Below are 23,784 nucleotides of genomic sequence, written 5' to 3' on the forward strand. Positions count from 1 at the left end.
AGGGAGATTTAAACATCCCTTGGAAAAGCACATGGTCTCTTTGTTCAGCAACACTCCCTGGACCTTTCCATTAAGTGTATAAATCCTGCTAAGATTTGCTTTCCCAAAATGCAGCACCTCGCATTTATCTGAATTAAACTCCATCTACCACTTCTCAGCCCATTGGCCCATCTGATCAAGATCCTGTTGTAATCTGATGTAACTCTCTTCGCTGTCCAGTACACCTCCAATTTTGGTGTCAATTCTCAGCAGTATTTAGTGTGGAGAAAGACATGAAAATTGGGGAATTCAGGGAAGTAAATAATGATGATGTCTTGAAAAGAGTCCACATTACAGAAGAGATAGTGCTGGGAACCTTGAAATATGTGACTTTTGATAAAACCATGGGACCTGATGATGTATACCGTAAGGTATTGTGGGAAGCAAGGGAAGAAATAGCAGGACCTCTAGCAGAGGTAATATTGTCATCAACAGCCACAGGCAAGATGCTAGAAGTCTGATTGGAGGCTAATGCTAGATTACTTAAGAAAGCCTGCAAGTCAAAGCCAGTGATCTACAGAGCAATTAACCTAATGTTAGTGGTGGATAAGTTGTTGGAGGGTATTCTCAGCACCAGGGTTTGCATGCACTTGGGAAGGCAAGAACTAGTTAGGGATAATAAGCATGGTTTGTGTATAGGAAGACTTGGCTCACATATTTGAGACTTTTGAAAAGGTTATCAAGATGATACATGAGGGCCATATGGTACACATTGTATGCATGCACTTTAGCAAGGCCTCCATCAAGACACTACACACTAGACAGGCTAATAAGATTAGATCACATTAGATTCAGGGAGACCTAGTCATTTGGATAAAAATTGGCTTTTTGGCAGGAGACAGAGAGTGGTGGTAAAGGGTTGTTTTTCAGATCAGAAGCCTGTGACTAGTGATGTTCCGTAAGGATCATTGCTGGTTCCAGGACAGGACTTACACTGCTAATGGTAGGGAACTGTGGAGTTTTGTCAAACAGAGAGTTCCTTGAAAGTGGTGTCACAGGTAGACAGGGTGGCAAAGAAGCTGTTTGACATGCTTGCCTTCACCATTGAGAGCACTGAGTACAGGAGTTGGGACACCACGCTGTAGCTGTACAAAACATTGATGACACCATATTTGCTTACTGTACGGAATTCTATTTGCCCAGTTATAGGCAAATTTTATGAAATGGAAAAGTATTAAAAAAAAGATTGACAAGAATGTTGTCAAGACTGGAAGGTTTGAGTTATAAGGAGAGACTTGATTGACTGGGACCTTTTTCCTTGGAGTGCAGGTGGCTGAGGGGTGGCCTTAAAGATGTGTAAAAGATCATGAGGGGCATGGATAAGATGAATAGCCAAGGTCTTTTCCCCCAGAATAGAAGAGTCCAAAACGTGAGGGCATATGTATTGAGTACAAGAGTTGAGAGTCACATTGCGGCTGTACAGGACATTGGTTCGGCCACTGTTGGAATATTGCATGCAATTCTGGTCTCCTTCCTATCAGAAAGATGTTGTGAAACTCGAAAGGGTTCAGAAAAGATTTACAAGGATGTTGCCAGGTTTGGAGGACTTGAGCTATAGGGAGAGGCTGAACAGGCTGGGGCTATTTTCGCTGGAGCGTCAGAGGCTGAGGGTTGACCTTAGAGAGGTTTATAAAATCACGAGGGGCATGGATAGGGTAAATAGGCAAAGTCTTTTCCCTGGGGTCGGGGAGTCCAGAACTAGAGGAAATAGATTTAGGGTGAGAGGGGATAGATGTAAAAGAGACCTACGGGACAACATTTTCACAAGAGGGTGGTACATGTATGGAATGAGTTGCCAGAGGAAGTGGTGGAGGCTGGTACAATTGCAACATTTAAGAGGCATTTGGATGGGTATATGAATAGGAAGGGTTTGGAGGGATATGGGCCGGGTGCTGGCAGGTGGGACTAGATTGGGTTGGGATATCTAGTCGGCATGGATGGGTTGAACCGAAGGATCTGTTTCCATGCTGTACATCTCTATGACTCCATGAGTCTATTTAGGATTTCATCCATCTTCTCTAGCTCCAGATAGAGAAAAATTCTGAATCTTTAAGGGGGTCTGTACAGTTCATTGTTCATCTTTAACATCACAGGCTTGCTTGAATGCTTTATTTTTTAGCACATTATTAGTTCTAATAGTAATGCTTTGAAATATCTGGAGGTGCAAAAAATAATATCCTAGACTAGCTTACAAACAAATTCATCAAATAATATGGAACAGTTCCATGAACTTAATTTCATTGCGTATCTGGGTGATATGAAAAAAGAAAAAATGCTTTACAAGAAGTATTGCCAACCAAGGAAGTACTAACCCTCTGACTTCCTGAGTACTGACCCTCTAACAGTGCAGCACTTCCTCAGTACTGAGGCTCTCACAATGTGGCACAGCTTCAGTACTGACCCTCTAACTGTGCAGCATCTCCTCTTTAATGACCCTCTGACAGAGCGGCAGTCCCTCAGTACTGACTCTCCGACAATACAGTACTTCCTCAGTACCGACCCTCTGACAGCGCAGCATTCCCTCAGTACTGACCCTCCAACTGTGTGGCACTCCCTTAGTGCTGTACCCTTGATAGTGCAACAATCAGTACTGACACTCTGACAGTGCAGCTCTCCCTCAAAACTGCCCCTCTGGTAGTGCAGGCAGTCCCTCAGTATTGACCCTCTGACATTGAAGCACTCCCTCAGTATTGACCCTCTGACAGTGCCACACTCCCTCAGTACTCGGCAAAAGTGAGGATTGCAGATGCTGGAAACCAGAGTTTAGATCAGACAGGTGCTGGAGAAACACGGCAGGTCAGGCAGCATCCAAGGAGCAGGAACATCAATGTTTCGGGCAAAAACCCTTCATCAGGAATAGAGGCAGGAAGCCTCCAGGGTGGAGAGATAAATGGGGGCTGTGGGGCTGGGGAGAAGGTAGCAAAGAGTACAATAGGTGAATGGGGGTGGGGATGGAGGAGATAGGTCAGAGGGGAGGGTGGAGTGGATAGGTGGAAAGGGAGATTGGCAGGGAGGACAGGTCATGAGGACAGTGCTGAGCTGGGATACATGTTATGTCTAAAGATGAAAAACTATGAAATATTACAACAGTGCAAAATATTAGAGTGATCCAAAATACCATGTGGGTGAGAGTTAAGAAGGTTCTACCTTACGCAGTAGAAAAGAAGGTAGACATCACTGAAGAAATGCTAACTGATTGATCAAACTATTGTTTGACCCTATCCAATCTACACACCTGGACAAGCCACATGCAGTTTTAATTCCAGCTGTATTGAAACAGTTAAGTACACTTTCACAATTTCAAGTACCACTCAGGAAAATGCAATTAGAACTGGATATGCAGGTGAAGCAGAATATTGTATCATAACAGCCTTGAAAGGCCAGAAGTCACAACATTAGATTATAGTCCAATGCATTTTTTTGCAATCACAAAATGTCGGCGGATGATGCGGTTTATGCGAAGGTTGGTAGGGTGGAAAGTGCGGACCGGGGGGCGGGCGGGGGAGGGGTTCTGTCCTTGTTACGATTGGAGGGGTAAGGTTTGAAGTCGGAGGGACGGGATGTGTATGAAATGCGTTGGAGGGCATCTTCAACCATGTGAGAAGGGTAATTGCAATCTCTAAAGAAGGAGGCCATCTGGTGTGCTCTGTGGTGGAACTGGTCCTCCTGGGAGCAGATACAGCAGAGGCGGAGGAATTAAGCATACAGGATTGCATTTTTGCAGGAGATAGGGTGGGAAGAGGTGTTACCCAGGTAGATGTGGGTGTCGGTGGGTTTGTAAAAAATGTCAGTGTCAAGTCGGTCGTCATTAATGGAGATGGAGACGTCCAGGAAAAGGAGGGAGGTGTCAGAGATGGTCTAGGTGAATTTAAGGTCGGGGTGGAATGTGTTGGTGAAGTTGATGAACTGCTCAACCTCCTCACAGGAGCACGAGGTGGCGCCAATGCAGTCATCAATGTAGCGGAGGAAGAGGTGGGGAGTGATGCCGGTCTCAGTACTGACCCTCTGACAGGGTAGAATGGATGTGATTCCCTTATTATTAAGAAATGAAGTTAACTCAACAGTAAGCAATGATGTAGGGTCGGATGGTGTAGAATTTGTGAGGGTAGAAATGAGAATCTGCAAAGATGAAAAAACACATTTGGAGTTATGTACAGGCCTCCCTTAGGAGCTGTGCCTCAAGGTACATGAGCAGATAGAAAAGATGTGTAGGAAAGGCAAAGTTACAGTGATCATGGGGGATTTGAATATGAAGGTGGAATGGGAAAGTCAAGTTGGTAGTGGATTGCAAGAAAAGGAATTTGTGGAATGTCAACTAGATGGCTTTTTGGAGCAGCTTATTGTGAAGCCCACTTGGAAATAGGCAATACTGGATTTAGTGTTATGCAACAAGGCAGACATGATAAGGAAGCTTAAGGTGAAGGAACCCTTAGGAGGCAGTGATTATAATATGATTCAATTTAATCTGCAGTTTGAGAGGGTGAACATAAAACAGAGGTAATAATTTTACCGCTTAATTTAAGGCATGAGGAGGAACTGGGTAGAATTGACTGGGACAGGAGTCAAGCAGGAAATACAATGGAAATACAGTGGAAATACAGTGGAAAAGCAATGGCAGGAATTTCTAGGAGTAATTCAGGAGACACAGCAGAGATTCATCTCGAGGAAAAAGAAGCATAGTGCAGGGAGGCTGAGGCAACCACGGCTGATTAGGGAAGTCAGGGAAGAATAACAGCAAAAAGAGAAAGCACATTGGGCAAGTTGTTGGAGAGAATCCTGAGGGATGGGATGTACATGTATTTGGAAAGGCAAGTAAATATTAGGGAGAGTCAACATGGCTTTGTGCATGCGAAATCATGTCTCACAAACTTGATTGAGTTTTCTGAAGAAGTAACAAAGAGGATTGATGTGGGCAGAGTGGTAGATGTGATCTATATGGACTTCAGTAAGGCGTTCGACAAAGTTTCCCATGGGACACTGATTAGCAAGGTTAGATCTCACGGAATACAGGGAGAAGTAGCCATTTGCATACAGAACTGACTCAAAGGCAGAAGATAGGGTGGTGGTGGAGCGTTGTTTTTCAGACTGGAGGCCTATGACCAAGGATCAGTGCTGGTCCTCTACTTTTTGTCATTTACATAATAATGTGGATGTGAGCATAAGAGGTACAGTTAGTAAGTTTGCAGATGACACCAAAATTGGAGATGTAGTGGACAGCGAAGAAGGTTATTTCAGATTACAACAGGATCTTCACTAGATGGGCCAATGGGCTGCGAAGTGGCAGATTGAGTTTAATTCAGATAAATGTGAGGTGCTGAATTTTGGGAATGCAAATCTTAGCAGGACTTATACACCTTATAGTAAGGTCATAGGGAGGGTTGCAGTACAAAGACACCTTGGAGTGCAGGTTCATAACTCCTTGAAAGTGGAGTCGCAGGTAGATAGGATAGTGAAGAAGGCGTTTGGTATGCTTTCTTTTATTGGTCAGAGTATTGAGTACAGGAGTTGGCAGGTCATATTGTGGCTGTACAGGACATTGGTTAGGCCATTGTTGAATATTGCGTGCAATTCTGGTCTCCTTCCTATCGGAAATATGTTGTGAAACCGGAAAGGATTTAGAAAAGTTTTACAAGGATATTGCCAGGGTTGGAGGATTTGAGCTATATGGAGAGGCTGAACAGGCTGGGGTTTTTTTTCCCTGGAGCATTGGAGGTTGAGGGGTGACCTTACAGAGGTTTACAAAATTATGACAGGCATGGATAGGATAAATAGACAAAGTCTTTTCCCTGGGTTGGGGAGTCCAGAACTAGAGGGCATAGGTTTAGAGTGAGAGGGGAAAGATATAAAAGAGATCTATGGGGCAACAAAGTCAGCATGGTTTCATCAAGGGGAGGTCATACTTGACAAACATATTAGAATTCATTAAGGAGGTAATGAGCAGGTCCGACCAAGGAGAGCCAATGCATGTTTTCTACCTGAACTTCAAGAAGGCCTTTGACAAGGTGTCACACAGGAAGCTACTGAGTGAGATGAGGGTCATGGTGTTCAAGGCAAGGCGCTCACTTGGATAGAAACTTGGCTGTCTGGCTAAAAGCAGAGAGTGGGGATAAAAGGGTCCTTCTTAGGATGGCAGTCAGAGAGAAGTGATGTTCCACACGGCTCAGTGTTGGAACACAACATTTCACTTTATACATTAATAGAGTCAGAGATGTACAACATAGAAACAGATTCTTCAGTCCAACTCGATCATGCTGACCAGATATCCTAACCTAATCTAGTCCCATTTGCCAGCACTTGGCCCATATCTGTCTAAATCTTTCCTATTCATATATCCATCCAGATACCTTTCAAATGCTGTAATTGTACCAGCCTCCACCACTTCTCCTGGCAGCTCATTCCATATACGCATCACCCTCTGCGTGAAAATGTTGCTCCTTAGGTCTCTTTTATATATTTCTCCAGTCAGCCCGAACCTATACCCTCCATTCTGAACTCCCCCAATCCAGGGAAAAGACCTTGCCTATTTACCCCTATCCATGCCCCTCATGATTTAATAAACCTCCATAAGGTCACCCCTCAGCCTCCAACACTCCTGAGAAAACAGCCCCAGCCAATTCAGCCTCTCTCAATCGCACAAATCCTCTAACGCTGGCAACATCTTTGTAAATCTTTTCTGAATCCTTTCAAGTTTTATAACATCCTTCCGATAGGAAGGAGACCAATATTCCAACAGTGGCCTAACTAATGTCCTGTACAGTCGCAACATGATCTCCCAACTCCTCTCCTCAATACTCGGACCAATAAAGGAGAGCATAACAAACGCCTTCTTCATTATCTTATCTATCAGCAACTCTACTTTCAAGGAGCTATGAGCCTGCACTCCAAGGTCTCTTTGTTCAGCAACACTTCCTAGGACCTTGCTATTACGTGTCCAAGCCCAGCTATGCTATGATCTGCTTTTACAAAATGTAGCACCTCGCATTTACCTAAATTAAACTCCATCTGCCACTCCTCAGCCCATTGGCCCATCTGATCAAGATCCCGCTGTACTCTAAGGTAACCTTCTTCACTGTCCACTACATCTTCAATTTTGGAGTCCTTTGCAAACTTACGAACTATATTTCCTGTGTGCATATCCAAAGTATTTATAACATTGACAAAAAGCTTTGGATCCAGCACGATCCTTTGGCACTCCACTGGTCACAGGTCTCCAGTCTGAAAAGCAACCCTCGTCCATCACTCTTTGTCCTTTACTTTTGAGCCAGTTAAGTCTCCAAATGCTAGCTCTCCCTATAGACCTAGTTGAAGGAACTGAGGGCATTCTGGCTAAGTTTGCAGACAATACAAACATAGGTGGAGGGACAGATAGTATTTAGGAGATGGGGAGGCTGCAGAAGAATTAGGACAGGTTAGAAAAGTTGGGTGATGACATGGCAGATAGAGTAAAACATGGGAACGTGTGAAGTCATGCACTTTGTTTGGAAGAATAGAGGCATTGACTACTTTCTAACTGGGGAGAAAATTCAAAACTTTGAAGTGCAAAAAGACTTGGGAATTCGAGTCCAGGATTCTCTCAAGGTAAACTTGCATGTTGAGTCAGTAGTTAGGAAAACAAATGCAATGATGGCATTTATTTTGAGAAGTCTTGAATATAAAAGCAGGGATGTACTTCTGAGTCTCTATAAGACTCTGGTCAGACTACAATTGGAGTATTGTGTGCAGCTTTGGTCCCCCTATGTCAGGATGGATATACTAACCCAGTAGCGTATTCAGAGGAGGTTCACGAGAATGGTCCCAGGACTGAAAAGCTTAACAAATGAGGAATGTTTGAGGATTCTGGGTCTATACTCAATGGAGTTTAGATGAATGAAACGTACAGAATACTGAATGCCCTGGACAGAGTGGGAAGATATTTCCATTGGCAGGAGAGACTAGGACCTGAGGGCACAGCCTTAGAGTAAAACGAAGACCTTTTCGAATGGAGATAAGGTGGAACCTCTTTAGCCAGACAGTGGTAAATCTATAGAATTCAGTGCCACAGCAGGTTGTGGAGGCCAGGTCATTAAGTATATTTAAGACTGAGATAGATAAGTTCTTGAGTATCAAGAGGATCAAGGATTATGGGGGAAATGTGGGAGAATGGGCTTTAGAAACATATCAGCCATGATTGAATGGTGGGGCAGACACGATGGATTGAATGGCCTAATTTCGGGCTCTTATGTCTTATGGTCTTACTGTCTTATTCCCTCAGTACTGACCCTCTGACAGTGTGACAGTGTCCTCTCTCAGTAGTGACACTGTGGCAAGAGGAAGTAATGGTGCAGTGATCTAGTCGCTGGCCTGTTCATCCAGAAACTCAGGTAATGTTCTGGGTCCTCATGTTCAAATCTCAGGTGATGGTGGCATTTGATTGGAAAGCATTGTTGGCCATTATCGATTGTCATAAGTCCTTTGAGTCTTCCAACACGGCGTCATGCCAGTGATCTTCCCAAACTGAGCTCATCCCACCTGCTTGCATTTGGCCCACATCCCCCCCAGACATTTGTTATTCATGTACTTATCGAAATGTTGTAATTGTACCCACATCCACCACTTCCTCTGGAAGTTCATTCCACGTACAAACTCTTCTGTGTCTAAAAAATGTTTTCCTGAATGTCTTTTTTCAATATTTCTCCTCTCACCTCAAAAGTATGTCCCCTTGTCTTGAAATTCCTACCAGAGAGAAACTCTACCTCCTGTAGACCTTATTTATATCCCTGATGATTTTATAAAAGTCTATAATGCCACTCTAAACCTTCTGTGATTGATTTAAAACTTCCTAGCTTGTCCAGCCTCTCCTTAGAATTCAAACCCTGCAATCCCAGGAACATCGTGGGAAATCTCTTCTGAACCCACTCAGTTTAAATATATCCTTCCTACAACAGGGTGACCAGAACTGGGCACAGTACTCCAGAAGAGGCTTCACCAATGTCATGTACAACCTCCACATGACTTCCCAATTCCTATACTCAAAGGTCTGGGCAATGAAGACAAGTGTGCCAATTGCCTTCTTGCCACCCTGTCGACATTTGATACAAGCTTCAAATTATATACATGAACCCTGAGGTCTTTCTGTTCTTCCTAAAGCCTTACTTTTAATTGTATACTGTTCAGAAAAGATTTACAAACAAGCCATTCAGTTTTAATAATGGCTACAAAGTGTCAACAGTGAAATGAAACCAAAGAAATGGCTGAGGAACTCAATAAGTACTTCACGTCAGTCTTCACGATGGAAGGCAGAGTAATATCCCAAACATTCAAGAGAGTTTATTCGATAATCTGGATAAAGGAACCAAGGGTATTCTGGCTAAGTTTGCATTTGATACAAAGATAGGTGGAGGGACAGGTAGCATTGAGGAGGCGGAAAGGTTGCAAAATGATTTGGAGAGGTTAGGAGAGTGGGCAAAGGAGTCGCAGATGGACTACAATGTGGGAAAGTGTGAGGGCATGCACTTTGGTAGGAAGAATAGAGGCATGCAGTATTTTCTAAATGAGAAAATTCAGAAGTCTGAAGTTGAAAGAGATTTGGAGTTCAGGATTTTCTCAATGTAAACTTGTAGGTTGAGTCAATAGTTAGGAAGGGAAATGCAATGATGACATTTATTTTGAGATGACTTAAATATAGAAACAAGGATGTACTTCTGAGAATCTATAAGGCTGTAGTCAGACCACATTTTGAGTATTGTGTGCAGTTTTGGGCTCCGTATCTCAGGAGGGATGCATTGGCCCTGGAGCATGTTCAGAGGAGGCTCACGAAAATGATCCCAGGAATGAAAAGCTTAACATATGAGGAACGTTTGAGGACTTAGGGCCTGTATTCAATGGAGTTTAGAAGGACAAGGGATGTTCTAATTGAAACATATAGAATACTGAATGGCCTGGACAGAGTAGATGTTGGGATGATGTTTACATTGGTAGGAAAGACTAGGATCCGAGGACTCAGCCTTAGAGTAAAGAGAAGACCTTTTAGAATGGAGATAAGGAGAAACTTCTTTAGTCAGAGGGTGATGAATCTATGGAATTCACTGCCACAGAAGGCTATGGAGGCCAGGTCATTGAGTATACTTAAGAATGAAATAGATAGGTTCTTGAGTATCAAATGTTTCAAGGGTTATGAGGAGAAGGCGGGAGAGTGAGGTTGGAAAACTGATCAGCCATGATTGAATGGTGGAGCAGACTAGATGGGCCAAATGACCCGATGTCTTCTGGTCTTATGGAAATCAGATGAATCAGCTTGCATTCGCTAAGGCACTAAAAAAGACAATGGTAGAAACAGTCCTGTCAACCTTGCAAAGTCCTGCCTTACTGCCATTTCTTGGGGTGGGGTGGGGAGGGGGAATGGAATAAAAATAATGCCTCCAAGTTTGCAGATGATCAAAGCTGGGTGGGAGGGTGAATTGTGAGGAGTATGCTGAAAAGCTTCAGTCTGATGTGGACAAGTTGAGTGAGTGGGCAATGCATAACAGATGAAGTATAATGTGGGGATAAATGGGAGGTTATCCATTTTCGGAACATATAGGAAGACAGATAACTATCTGAATGTGTTGATAAATTGGGAAAGGGGGTCTTGGTGACCTTGTACACCAGTCGCTGAAGGTAAGCATGCAGGTGCAGCAAGCAATGAAGGAGGAAATGGTGTTGGGTTTCATTGTGAGGGGTTTCAGGTTAATGAGCCTTGATGAGACAACACCCTGGAGTATTGTGTCTCATTTTGCACTCCTTACCTGAGGCAGGATGTTCGGTATGTGGAGGAAGTGTAACAAAGGCTTACCAGACTGATTCCTGGGATGGCAGCCTAATGTAAGAAGTGATGTTGGATTGGTTAGGATAATATTTCCTGGAGTTTTGAAGAATGGGCGGGGCTTAAAATTCCAGACCAAAGTTAGCTATGGATCAATTTCAGGTACGTGGGTTTAGTGTAGTTTGATATTCATTGGTTCACAGTGACATAATGGGCTGCAGGGCTTGCTCCTCTGCTGTGTGACACTGGGATTCCACATCATAGAAGTTTATAAAGTTCTAACAGGACTAGATAGGGTAATGTGGGAAGGATGCCACCAATGACCAGAACAGGGGTCACAGTCTAACAATATTTAGGGACTAAGATAAGGGGAAATTTCTTCACCCAGAGAATGGTGAGAATGTGAAATTCTCAGCCACAGAAAGTGATTGAAGCCGAACATTGAATGTTTTCAAGAAAGAGTTGGGTATCATTCTTAGGGTGAAAGGGATGAAGGGAAATGGGGAGAAATCAAAAACAAGGTACGGAATTGAATGATCATCCATCATCATAATAAATAACAAAACCGACTCAAAGGGCTGATTGGCCTATTCCTGCTTCTATTTTCGACGTACTTGGGTAAAGAGGGAGAAAATATATTTTGAGGGTAAACTAGCAAGTAGTGTAAAAATGGATAGTAAGGTTCTTTAAATATATAAAAGACTCAAGCCAAAATTGGTGCCTTAGAGAATGAGGCTGAGGAAATAATATTTGGGAAACAGGAAATGGTAGAGGAGTTTAATACAGAGGAATCTCGATTATCCAAACGAGATGGCGGGCACAATTTCATTCGGATAATTGATTATTCGGTTAATCAATTCAATGCCGTTCCTCTGGGGCTCAGAGTTTTCTCTGAAGTCTGCTGCCTGTTCAGGAGACTAGCAGCAGCACAGTGCGCGTGAGGTCCCGCCCACCCCAACACTGTTCAACACCGCCCCACTGCCTGCTCCCCCGTCTGCCTCCAACACGGCCCTCCTCACCCACCACCAAACCCCATCCATAAGCCCTTCATCACAGATTGAATACTGTGTGCATTACTGGTGTGGGAAAAGATCTGCCACCCTGCCTACCCATAATAGGCCCACACAGAACATAGGAAAGTAAACTTGGCCAAACTATACCAAAAATACCACCTAGAATGCCTCAGCAGGGATCAAACAGGCTGACAATTGAAACCAGACAGCACTCGCAGACAAGGGAACACACTTCCCAAAACCCACTAACAATACCAGATCAACCACAGCTGTCCCAAAGCCCTGAGGGCAGTCTCATAACACAGCAGTACCAAAGCCACACAAAGAACAGGTCAGACAGAGAGGCACCACCAAGGACATTGCTCCCTGGACAAGACAATGGGAGCACCTTACTGTTTCAAAACAGACAGTCTCACCTACCTGCAAAGAGAACTGGAATGTCCTGATCCCATTGATACTGTCAGGATGTTGCATTGTATCGAGAATCAGGATATTCATCCGATAACTGTTTTTCAATTATCATCATTGTAACTATATTACTCCATTTCCAAACACATTGTATCTTTCCACATTTTAATGTACAAGGTTCCTGTAAAAGCTGGCTTCATCCTCAACTCGAAGAGGAGAACTCTTGAACTACCCGTACAGACTGCAAGTTCTGTGTCAGCCTAGTCAATTTCTCTTCCAGCAATATCCCTAGTACTAAATAGCATGTCAATTTCACCCGATCTGCTTTGTGTGGTCTCTGCTGTATTGGGCTTATTTTTCCGATAACTGGTCACCACACTATTAGTCAGATATGATTACACTGGATGGGATGCAAAGAAGATTCACCAGAATGTTGCCTGGGATGGAAAGTTTCACTTATAAGGACAGACTGGATAGGCTGGGATTGCTTTCCCTGGAGCAGAGCAGGCTTAAATGAGTATCTCAAATTATGAGAGGCATACAGAGGGTAGATTGTGAGAGCCTTTTCCCAGTAGCAGATGTGTCTCAAACCACAGGGCACAGATTTAAAGTGAGAAGCAAGTGGTTTAGAGGAGATCTGAAAACATTTCTTTTTCACACAGAGGGTGGTAGATGGAACATGCTGTTAAGAGATTGCTGGTACTCTTGCAATATTTAACCAACATCTGGTTGAGCACCTAAAATGCCAAGGCATAGAAGACTGTGGACCAAGTGCAAATAATTGGGATTAGTGTAGTTTGGTGTCTTTTGGTTAGCATAGACCTGGTGGGCCGAAGGACCTGTTTCTCTGTGATATGACTCTAAGTGCACTGCATCAGTTTTAACAGTAGAAAATGAAATGGCATTTTTAAAAAAAAGGGATAAAAGAGCAGCCAAGGAAATGAATTCAATAACTATCACTACAGAGCGAGTGCTAGGAAAACAAATGGCTTTAAAGGCTAAACAGTCTTCTGGATCCAATAGGTTGTATCCAAGGATATTCAAGGGCGAACTCCAATATAACACCCTTATTCAAAAAGGGAGGAAGAGAAGAACACAGGTAACTATAGATCAGTTAGCTTTACATTTGTTATTGGGAAAATGTTCAAGTCTGCTCTAAAGGATGTATTAGCAGAGCATTTTGAAATGCAAAATATAATCAAGTGGAGTCTTCATGGTTTCATGAAGGAGAAATCCTACTAGGATTCTTTGAGGAGGTAACAAGAAAGATAAATAAAGGAGGAGTAATAGATTTAATATATTTGAATTTCCATAAGTTTTTCAATAAGACATTGTATATAAGGAGTATTAACACAATGGCTTCAGATTCTGGTGTTGGAGATAGGATAGTAGCATAGACAGAGATTGGCTAACTAATAGAAGACAGATAGTTCAGATAAAGGTGTCACTTTCAGGATGGAAACCTGTAACTACAGATGTGCCATCGGGCTCAGTGCTGGGACCATAATTATGAGCTGATGCCTTAATTAATGAAAGTGAATGTACTATAGCCATGTTTGCAGAATATACAAAAATGGGTGTGGGGGAGGCAAGTGATATGAATGACACAATGAGTCTGTAGGGGACGTAGACAGATTAAGTGAGTGGGCCGAATTGGCAGATGGGGAAATGTGAGATTGTGCACTTTGTCATACGAATAGAGAGTCTAAATATTACTTAAATGGTAAAAAAATTCAGAAAATTCCAGCTTAGAGGGATTGTGAGTTCTTGGATATAAATTACAAACAGCTAGCATCCAAGTTCACTGGGAAATAGGGAAAGCAAATTAATACATGCCTTTACTTCAAAGGGAATGAAGGATGATTTAGCTAAAACAATACAAGGCACTAGTCAGACCTAGAGTATTGTGAACAATTTTGGTTCCCTTTCAAAGGAAGTCTAGAGAAGGTTCACTACGTTGATCTAGATATGGAGGGGCAGTCTTACAACAAGAGATTGAGTAGGTTTGGTCTGTACTTATTTGAGTTCAAAAGAATGGGAGTTAACCTTACGAAACATATAAGATTTTTAGAGCACCTTACAGTGTAGATGCGAAAAGATTGTTTCCACTTGTGGGAGAGTGTCGTATCGGGGGCAGCATCGCAAATTAAAGAGTTTCTTCTCTCAGAGGATCATGGATATATGATAGTCTTTACCACAGATGTCTGGCGAAAATAGATCATTCAAGTGTATTCAAGGCTGCAAGAGGCAGGCTTTTAAACAATAAGTGAATGAAGAGCTATGGGGAAAGGGCAGGAAGATGCAGCTGAGGATTCAGATCAACCACGACGTCATTGCATGGCAGAGGAGACCCACTGTTCCAAATGATCTATATCTTATCGTCTTACATTCTAATATTGTGAGATAGTTTGCTGTGAAGGTCATATTTCTGCAATAGCCATTTAAGCAACTCTATGATGGAACGGCAGTTGACCAGGTCGGATTCGTCCTCTTTTTTATTTAGAGGACGTGACTGGGAAATTTTCCACATTTTCAGGCAGATGCCAGTGCTGTATTGGAACAACTTGGCTACGGGAGAGGCAAATTCTGGAGCAAATGTATTTCAGTACTACTGATGGAATGTTGTCAGGGCCTGTAGCCTTTGCATTATCCAGTGTCTCCAACTGTTTCTTGTTGCTGGTAGGTTGGACAAGATTGGGTTGGGATATCTGGTCGACATGGACGGGTTGGACCGAAGGGTCTGGTTCCATGCTGTACATCTCTATGACTCTATGACTCTATATCACATGGAGTGAACTGAATTGGCTGAAGACTGGTATCTGTAATGCTGGATCATCTATTCAGCACTACTGACTGAAGATTGCTGTGAATGCTTCAGCCTAGTCGTTTGCACCGATGTGCTGGGCTGTTCCACCATTGACTTTGGGGATATCTGTGTAACCTCTTCCTCCAGTGTTCATAAGAGTTCATAAGATTTAGAAACAGAATTAGGCCATTCAGTCCATCGATCCAGATCTGCCATTTGATCATGGCTGATATACTCTTCACCCACATTTTCCTGCCTTCTCCCCATATCCCTTCACCCCATTACCAATTAAAAATCTGTCTAACTCAACCTTAAATTTACTCACTGTCCCAGCATCCACCACACTTTGGGGTAATGAGTTCCACAGATTCACAGATACTTGGGAAAAGTAGTTTCTCCTCAACTCTGTTTTAAATTTGCTACTCCTTATCCTAAGTCTATGACCTCTCATCCTAGGATGCCCCACAAGAGGGAGCATCCACTCCAAGTCTATTTTTATCCACACCTTTTATCATCTTGAATTTGATCTCTCCTCATTCTTCTAAATTTCAGAGAGTATAGGCCTAAACAGTTCAATCTCTGGGATCAATCTTGTGAACCCTCCTGGGAACTGCCTCCAATGCCACTACATCTTTCCTCAAATAAGGACAACAAAACTGTGCACAGTAACTCCAGGTGGAGTCTCACCAATACCTTGTACAGTCACAACAATACTTCTTTCCCTTTATATTCTATTCCCTCAGCTATAAAAGCCAATAATCTATTTGCTTTCTTTATTATCTGCTATACCTGCACATTAGTTTTCCATGACTCGTGAACGAGTATACCTCGATCTTTTTGCACTGAAGCACTCTAAAATCTTTCCCCATTTAGATAATGATTTGCTTTCCCATTTTTTTGACTAAAATGTATGATCTCACCCTTATCCATGTTAAACTCCATCTGCCTAATTTTGGCCCACTCTCCAAACCGATCTATATCCATTTCTAAGGTTCTTATTTCCTCACTGCAATTTACCATCCTGTCTATTTTTGTATCATCTGCAAATTTGACTATAAAGCCTTCTATCCCTTTATCCAAGTCATTAATATAGATTGTAAATTACTGAACCCTGTGGCAGGACTGAACCCTATGGCACCCCACTTCTTATATAGATTACTTAGATTACTTACCGTGTGGAAACAGGCCCTTCAGCCCAATAAATCCACACCGACCCGCCGAAGCGCCACCCATCCAGACCCATTCCCCTACATTTACCCCTTCACCTAACACTACGGGCAATTAGCATGGCCAATTCACCTAACCTGCACATTTTTTTGTATTGTGGGAGGAAACCAGAGCACCAGGAAACCCACGCAGACACGGGGAGAATGTGCAAACTCCACATAGAGTTGCCTGAGGTGGGAAAGAAACATCTTACCATCCAGAAAAAAAAACATTTATCCTGACTCTCTGTTTTCTGTCCATCAGCCAGTCATCTATTCAGGCTAATAAATTACCCCTAATCTTATCTGATTCAACCTTGTGAATTAAACTTTTGATATATTACATCTGCAGCATCCCCATTATCCACCTTGCCTGTTTCACCTTTGAAGAACTCTAGCAAGTTAGTCAAACATGATTTGCCCTTCATAAACCCATCCTGACTCTGATGGATAGCATTTTGACTTTCCAAATGTTTTGATATTGTTTCCTTGATAATGATTCTAACACTTTCCAACAACAGATGTTAAACTAATTGGTCTGTAATTTCCCACATATTGCCTCCTTCCTTTTTGAATAAGGACGTTATATTAGCCATTTTCTAATCCACTGTATCCTTTTCTGTGTCCAGAGAAATTTTGGAATATTGTAATCAATGGATCTACTATCTCTGCTGCCACCTCCTTTAATAACCTAGGATGTAGGCCATCAGGCCAGGGTGACTTGTCTGTCTCCAATCCTAATATTTTGGTAAGTCATTTTCCCTGTCAATGTTGATTGTTCTGAATTCTACCTTATCTGTTGCCTCTGACTTGCCTGTTCCACCAGGAATGGTATGTTTGTCCTCCACCATGAAAACTGAGGCTAAGTATTGATTTAGAATCTCTCCCATTTCAGTGTTCCCCACTATTAACTCTCCGGTTTCATCTTCCAAGGGGCCAACATTTGCATTAGCATTCTCTTTCCTTTTATATACGTATAGAAACTTTTGATACCCTTTTGTGCTAGTTTTTTTGTAATTTATCTTAGGTATCGTTATTAAGTTGTTAGTATCCCTTTGTTTATATTTGAAAGTTCCCAATCATTCATCCTACCATTGGTAAAGAGTGTGGTGCTGGAAAAGCACAGCTGGTCAGGCAGCATCCTAGGAGCAGAAGAATCGACATTTCGAGCATAAGCTCTTCATCAGGAGTGGAGTCCTCACTTTCTCCCATCCTACCATTGGCCTTTGCTATCTGGTACACTTTAGTTTTGACTATATATTGTCTTTGACCATCTTGTTTAGCCATGGATATTGGTTAACCCCCTTACCATCTTTCTTTCTCACTGGGACACATTTTAGTTGTGAGGAATTGAGTAGCTCCTTAAACAATTGCCACTGTTCATCCACTGTCTTACCTTTTAGCCCTGCCACCCAATCTACTCAGGCCAAATTTGTCCTCAAGCCTATGTAATTTCCTTTGTAAATTCCAGAACACTATTGTGGGACTCCACTTTTTCACCCCCAAACTGAATTTAGAATTCTATATTATTATGGTCACTACTCCCTCGCGGATCTTAACTATGATGTCATCAATTGATCTCTCCTCATTATACAATACCAAATCCAGAGTACCCTGCTCCCTGGTTGGTTCCACTGCTCCAAGAATCAATCAGTATCAGATGCATCAGTAACAGGTGGATAAATAAGGGCATGGTATATCGGTACCAGAGAATTGGAGGAATGTTTAGAAAAGGGGTGCAGTGATAAATATGACCATTTCAGGACATTCAGTCAGCCTTAAAATACATTTTTAGAGTCTGTAATCTGGAACCAAAACTGTTCACAGTATTTCAGCTGTTGACTGACTATTGTCTTGTACATTTGAGCCAAATCTCCCTACTTTTACACTGCACTTCCTTTGAAAGAAAATGTCACAATCTTCATTAACCTCTTCCACCATATTTCCTTCTATCTATTACTACAACAAATCTTTTGCTAAATCACTCACATAAATCCTTACAAACTCCCAACTCCCCAGTCTTTACTTTCCATTAGTCATAGCATTTCTGTAACAGCTACTCTGTCTCATTGAAATTGACAGTAAATGCTTAGAGGATATTTTTCCTCTTGGGAGATTCTAGGACCTGAGGGCATAATCTCAGAATAAAGCGGTGTTAATTTAAGACAGAGATAAGGAGGAATTTCTCCACTCAGTCATGCGTCTTTGGAACTTCTTTCCACAGAGAACTATGGGTGCAGTATCCTTCTAAATATTTAAGTCTGAGATAGATTCTAGGTCAGTTGGGGAAATTGAGAGTTATAGGGAAAGGGCAGGAGAGTGGATGCATGGCATGTCAGATCAGCCACAATCCTATTGAGTGGTGGAGTAGGCTTAAGAGGCAAAATGGCTTACTCCTGTTCCTATTTCTTATAGTTTTATGGTCTTATTTTCTTTAGATAACGTCAGCTTCAGTAAATCCTTTCCTTCTTTCCTACCAGCAAATGATATCGTTATGATTTGTGTTCATTGAAGTCCAAGATCACATATTTGAATGTTTCTGGTGCACAACTAGATCTTTTTTAAACCACTTCTCCTGCCGCTCCTCCCTTCAACCTGAACTGCAAATCAAGAATAAGCTCTCAATCCTTGCTCCATTATCTCATGAAACCCCTCTTGCCTGTTCCCTCAACAACAACAACTGTCAGGAGTTAAACAAATAACCCAAAGAACTGCAGAGGCTGGAAATCCCAAACAAATACAGAATGCTGGAGAAACTGCATCTGTGGAGAGAAAGCAGAGTTAACATGTTGAGTATAATGACACTTCTTCAGATACAAAGTGTAAGGAATTTATGGATTCTCAGTCAATGCTATTCTAACTGCTGCCTCTACTACTTTCCACCTGCCCTCTAACCTGCCAGATAACACTCCTTCCCCAGCTCTAAATATGTAGACTTCTCTAGACGCTCTCCATTTGCTCTAAACTTTTCTCCAAGTTTATCTTATCTATGTAATCCAATTTATGTTTATGTGACCCCATTCCATGAAACTGCTGACCATATGATAGTTTTCTAGATCCATTATCAACAAATATAATTCTCCTCTCAAAAATATGCAGTTATTATACTCCTAGTAACAAAACCAGTGCCCAATGTCAAACCTCCCCTTTCTCTAAAATTGCTCAATGTATTGTAATTTCCCAAATTCAGGTACATCTTTTCACTAATTCCAGTTGGCTTCCTGCCCTGCCACAATACTGAAATAGCCCATATTCTTGGTGTCTGAGTGGGCTACAATATTGCACATTATCCCCTTCATCACAGTTAATTGAACAGCCCTGCTCCAACACTTCTTATCTAATCACCATATCAGTCAGTGTGCCCTCACCTGTTTCACTCTTACCTGTCTGGTCACAGACCAATCTGACCTGTAGCACATTGTTACTGACCTATACTCACTGAGAATCCCCAAAGAGACCTCCAAATGTATCTTTGAGCATGGAATTAGATTCAACAAAGATATAACACAAAAATCTCTGACATCTCTCTTGATCCATTACTGCTGATTTATTTATTAGACTGTTTCTCCAAGAAACATTCTTGGATCAGTAACAATTTCCTCCTGTTACATATTGGAAAGATCAAAGATATCAATTCTTGGTCTTAAACACAATTCCTGGGCTTGTCACCAATTTTGTTCCCTTCCCTGACTGTGGTCTCAGGTTGAACAGGATTGTTTGTGGTCCTGTGTTGAGCATCTGAGTGACTCAGTTGTTTGTACTTGTACATTAAAGTTCAATTCCAGAATATCAAAAAACAGACACACCAGTGGAGTGTTGAAAAGATCTGCCGTTTGGATGTGATGTTAATGCCTGACCCCACATGCTTGACCAATTGAATGTAAAGATCCCAATGAACCACCTCAAAAATAAAACGTCAAAAGTAATTCCTGGTGTTATCCTTGGCCAATATTTATCTCTCCACCAACATGAAAAAAAAACACTACCAGGTCATGGTCACATTGCTATTTGAGAGTTTGCAGAGTGCAAATTGGTTTCACACAAATATAACAGTGTGATGGAAGTGGAGTATCTCCTGTTGGAAAGGGCCTCGTGGAGTCTCTTTCAGATTGCAATCATCACCCACTGGAATTGAGATACAAGTTTCAGCTCTTTTTAATACCACTTCATTTCAAATTAAGGCATCTCAGGCCTACAATATAACAGTGACTGCATATCGAACCTACTCCAATAGCTATAAAGCCTTTTGAGATGTCTGATGGCAATGAGAAGCACAATATAAATCTCATTGGCTACGTCTAACTACCAATACTTAGCTCATCTACCACTGAAACCCTCACCTGTGCTTTCATCAGATTGGAGTATTTCATTGCTCTCCATCTTCCACTCTTCACAAAATGTCAGTTTATCCAAAATATAGCTGTCCTGAGGAACCTTCCCAACAACTTCTGTTCCTGTTCCTTATTTCTGACACTTTCCAATAATGTATTCTTATTCTCCTATTTCTTATCGCTATAGAGAGCTTACCTGCAGACACGTCTCTGACAACAGACCACGCTGAGCATCCAGACCATAGGTGTAATGGAGTGAAGCAGACGCACACAAGGTGGCGCAATGTTTTACAGTTGGGAGAAAAATGGCTTGCAAGTTGCCAACATTGAATAAGGATGCGGCTAAGCTTCAATACAATTCCATACACAAATATGCAGAAAATTGTCCAGCAAGTCTGTCCACAAAACTGAGCTCATTTTAGGTTGTCAGGATCATTTGGCTCCAGACTTCATTACAGCCATGGTCCAGACATGGAAAGTAGCATCCCAAAAGGGAGAGGAGAGTGGTTAACATTTTCATTAAAACAGCATTTGACCAAGAATGGTATCAAGGGAACGGTAGTAAAATTTAAGTCAGTGAGCATCAATGGGAAAGCTTTGATTGCAGTCATTTCTAGCTCAAAGGAAGCTTGTTTTGTTGGAGGCCAATCATTTCTACCAGGGCAGGAGTTCCTCAGGTCAGTGTCCTCAATCCAAGCATCTTCAGCTGCTTCAACTGCACAGCTCACCTTGGAGAAATGGCACAAAAATGTTCATAGATGATCAAGAGAACACTGAAGGATTCATATTGAAACCTATTGGAGAAGCCAAGGTGATATAAAAAAGGAATAGCAAACAGCTTATAATGGAAGAGAAAATGCAGCAATTAAGAAAATCTTCCCTGGAACGGAATGTGGGTATAGTGGTGATTTAGGATTCAGTTGTAATTTGTATTTATTGATGATGGGTTAACCTGTTAATTCTGTTACTCTTTCAACATTGTATAATCAACATAATATTGCTTCAGAGTCTCTTACCCCAGTCCACACTTTTGAATCCACTCAGGCTGCTGTGTTGCACACGACAGGTATTTATCCCCAGACACTGGCTGGTACTGGAGGAGATCCTCCACCTGATAGGTCCAGTCACCATCTGATAACAAGACAGTGTTGATGACAGCATCAGGAATTGGTACTCCATTTTTTAGCCATGTGACTTTGATCTGGGGAGTGTAAAATCCAGTGACATGACATGAGAGCGGAGCTGACTGTGCAGAATGCTGAGATACTTTAGGTAGGAGAGTGACTGTCAGTTCATCTGGAACAGAAAGAAAGTTCATAAAAAGTACAGGACAAGTTCAAATGTTTTCAGTTTATGTCTGACTCTCCCATCCCCATTTGTAATTCCTGAATAACCCCAATTGGATCGGTTATGTCATGTTGGATGCCTATATTAGGCCTGGCCTTCATTCAGGTGACCAAGATTAAGATATGTTTTGGAAATTGAGAAATTGCAATAGAAAAACAATACTTAAAACACCTCCAAATGTCCCCGATTGGACCACATTAAGATATAGTCTCATTCTAAATGGCTCAAACTCTCCAGAAGCCCTAGTGTAAACTGCAAGTCAGACTAGGTGAGAGCTCAAACAGCAAGAAGAGACAATGTTGGGTATTAACTGCAGTCACTTCTAAAACATGCTGAGTAAGGTCCAGGCAAACAGCATAACGTACAGCAGTAGGACTAGCTGATTAGCATCAGCACAGAATACCTATTATTCAGTGTCAGGCATCATTATTTAGAAATGAGCAAGGTCAGATTTAACTTTTAAATTTAATTTATTTCATTAATCAACCTGTTTGGACATTTTATTACACACCTTGGAGGTGGGGCTTAAACCTGCGTTTCAATCCAGGAGGGACATTACCACGAGCAGAGCAGGAATATTTCTCTAACAATGACCACAATGTGATCAAAGTGCAATATTGTATTTAAACGACAGCAATATGAAACTCTCAAGGTCTTAGTTTTAGGCCAGGGTGGATGCAGTGAAATGAGATTGTGCGAGCTCATTGTAATTGGGTAAAAACAATAAATGTGTAAAATATAGACAGTGGGAAGTGTTGATGATATTGAACCAGTTTATACACCCATAGCAGGGAAGGGACCTCTATTTGTCTAAAACATCACAGACACTAAAGTAGAAAATAAATACAAAGTAACAGAAGGGTTCTTGAGGCACAGTGGTAGTGTCCCCACCCTTAAGTCCCACCTGTTCCAGAGGGATGTCATAACAGCACTGATTAGGTTGATTAGAAAACATAATAGCGTCTGGTGAATGGAAGTGATAAGTAGCACATGACAAAACAGATGAGCCACAACCCAACTCCTGCACTCAAAGAACTGGCCAATGAAGGCAAGCGTGTCAGACACCTTTTCAAACACCCTGTATACATGTGAAGCAAACTTCAAAGATTTGTGCACCGGTACCCCTAGGTCCCTCTACTATAGAGCTATCTAAGGCTCTACCATTAATTGTATAAACCCTACCCCTGTATGTTGTACCAAAAGGCAATATCTCAACTTATCCAGATTGAACCCCACCTGCCATTTTTCAGCTGAATTGATTAAGATCCCTCTGTATTCTTAGATAACTTTCTTAGTCTACTGTCATCAATTTTTGTGCCTGTAAATTTACTAACCATGCCCTCTTAATTCCCATCCAAATCAGTTTTATAAGTGACAAACAAGAGGACCCAGATTCATTCTTGTGGAACACCGCTGATGACAGGCTTCCAGTTTGAAAAACAACCCACCACCATTACTGTCTCCTATCATTAAGCTAATTTTATATCCCATTGGCAAGCTCTCTGATTCCCATGGAAGAGATTGCAGAGCCATTGGCCTTGATTTTTATGTCCTCGTTGTCTACAGGAGTAGTGCCAGAAGATTGGAGGCTAGCAAATGTGGTTCCCTTGTTCAAGAAGGGGAGTAGGGATAACCCTAGTAACTATAGGCCGGTGAGTCTCACTTCTGTTGTGGGAAAAATCTTAGAGAGAATTGTAAGGGATAGGATTTATGAACATCTGGATAGGAATAATGTGATCAAGGATAGTCAGCATGGTTTTGTGAAGGGCAGGTCGTGCCTCACAAACCTTATTGAATTCTTTGAGAAAGTGACTAAGGAGGTGGACGAGGGGAAAGCAGTAGATGTGGTATATAT

The 23,784-nt window shown here is 41.9% G+C and overlaps 1 pseudogene; it reads left to right on the forward strand.

The window, feature by feature from the left end:
* The first annotated feature begins 272 nt into the window (after positions 1–272).
* The window catches only part of LOC122541217, a 117,188-nt pseudogene continuing 93,676 nt past the window's right edge, over positions 273–23,784 (forward strand).

This window comes from Chiloscyllium plagiosum, chromosome 37, assembly GCF_004010195.1.
Source record: "Chiloscyllium plagiosum isolate BGI_BamShark_2017 chromosome 37, ASM401019v2, whole genome shotgun sequence".
Classification (NCBI taxonomy): Eukaryota; Metazoa; Chordata; class Chondrichthyes; order Orectolobiformes; family Hemiscylliidae; genus Chiloscyllium; species Chiloscyllium plagiosum.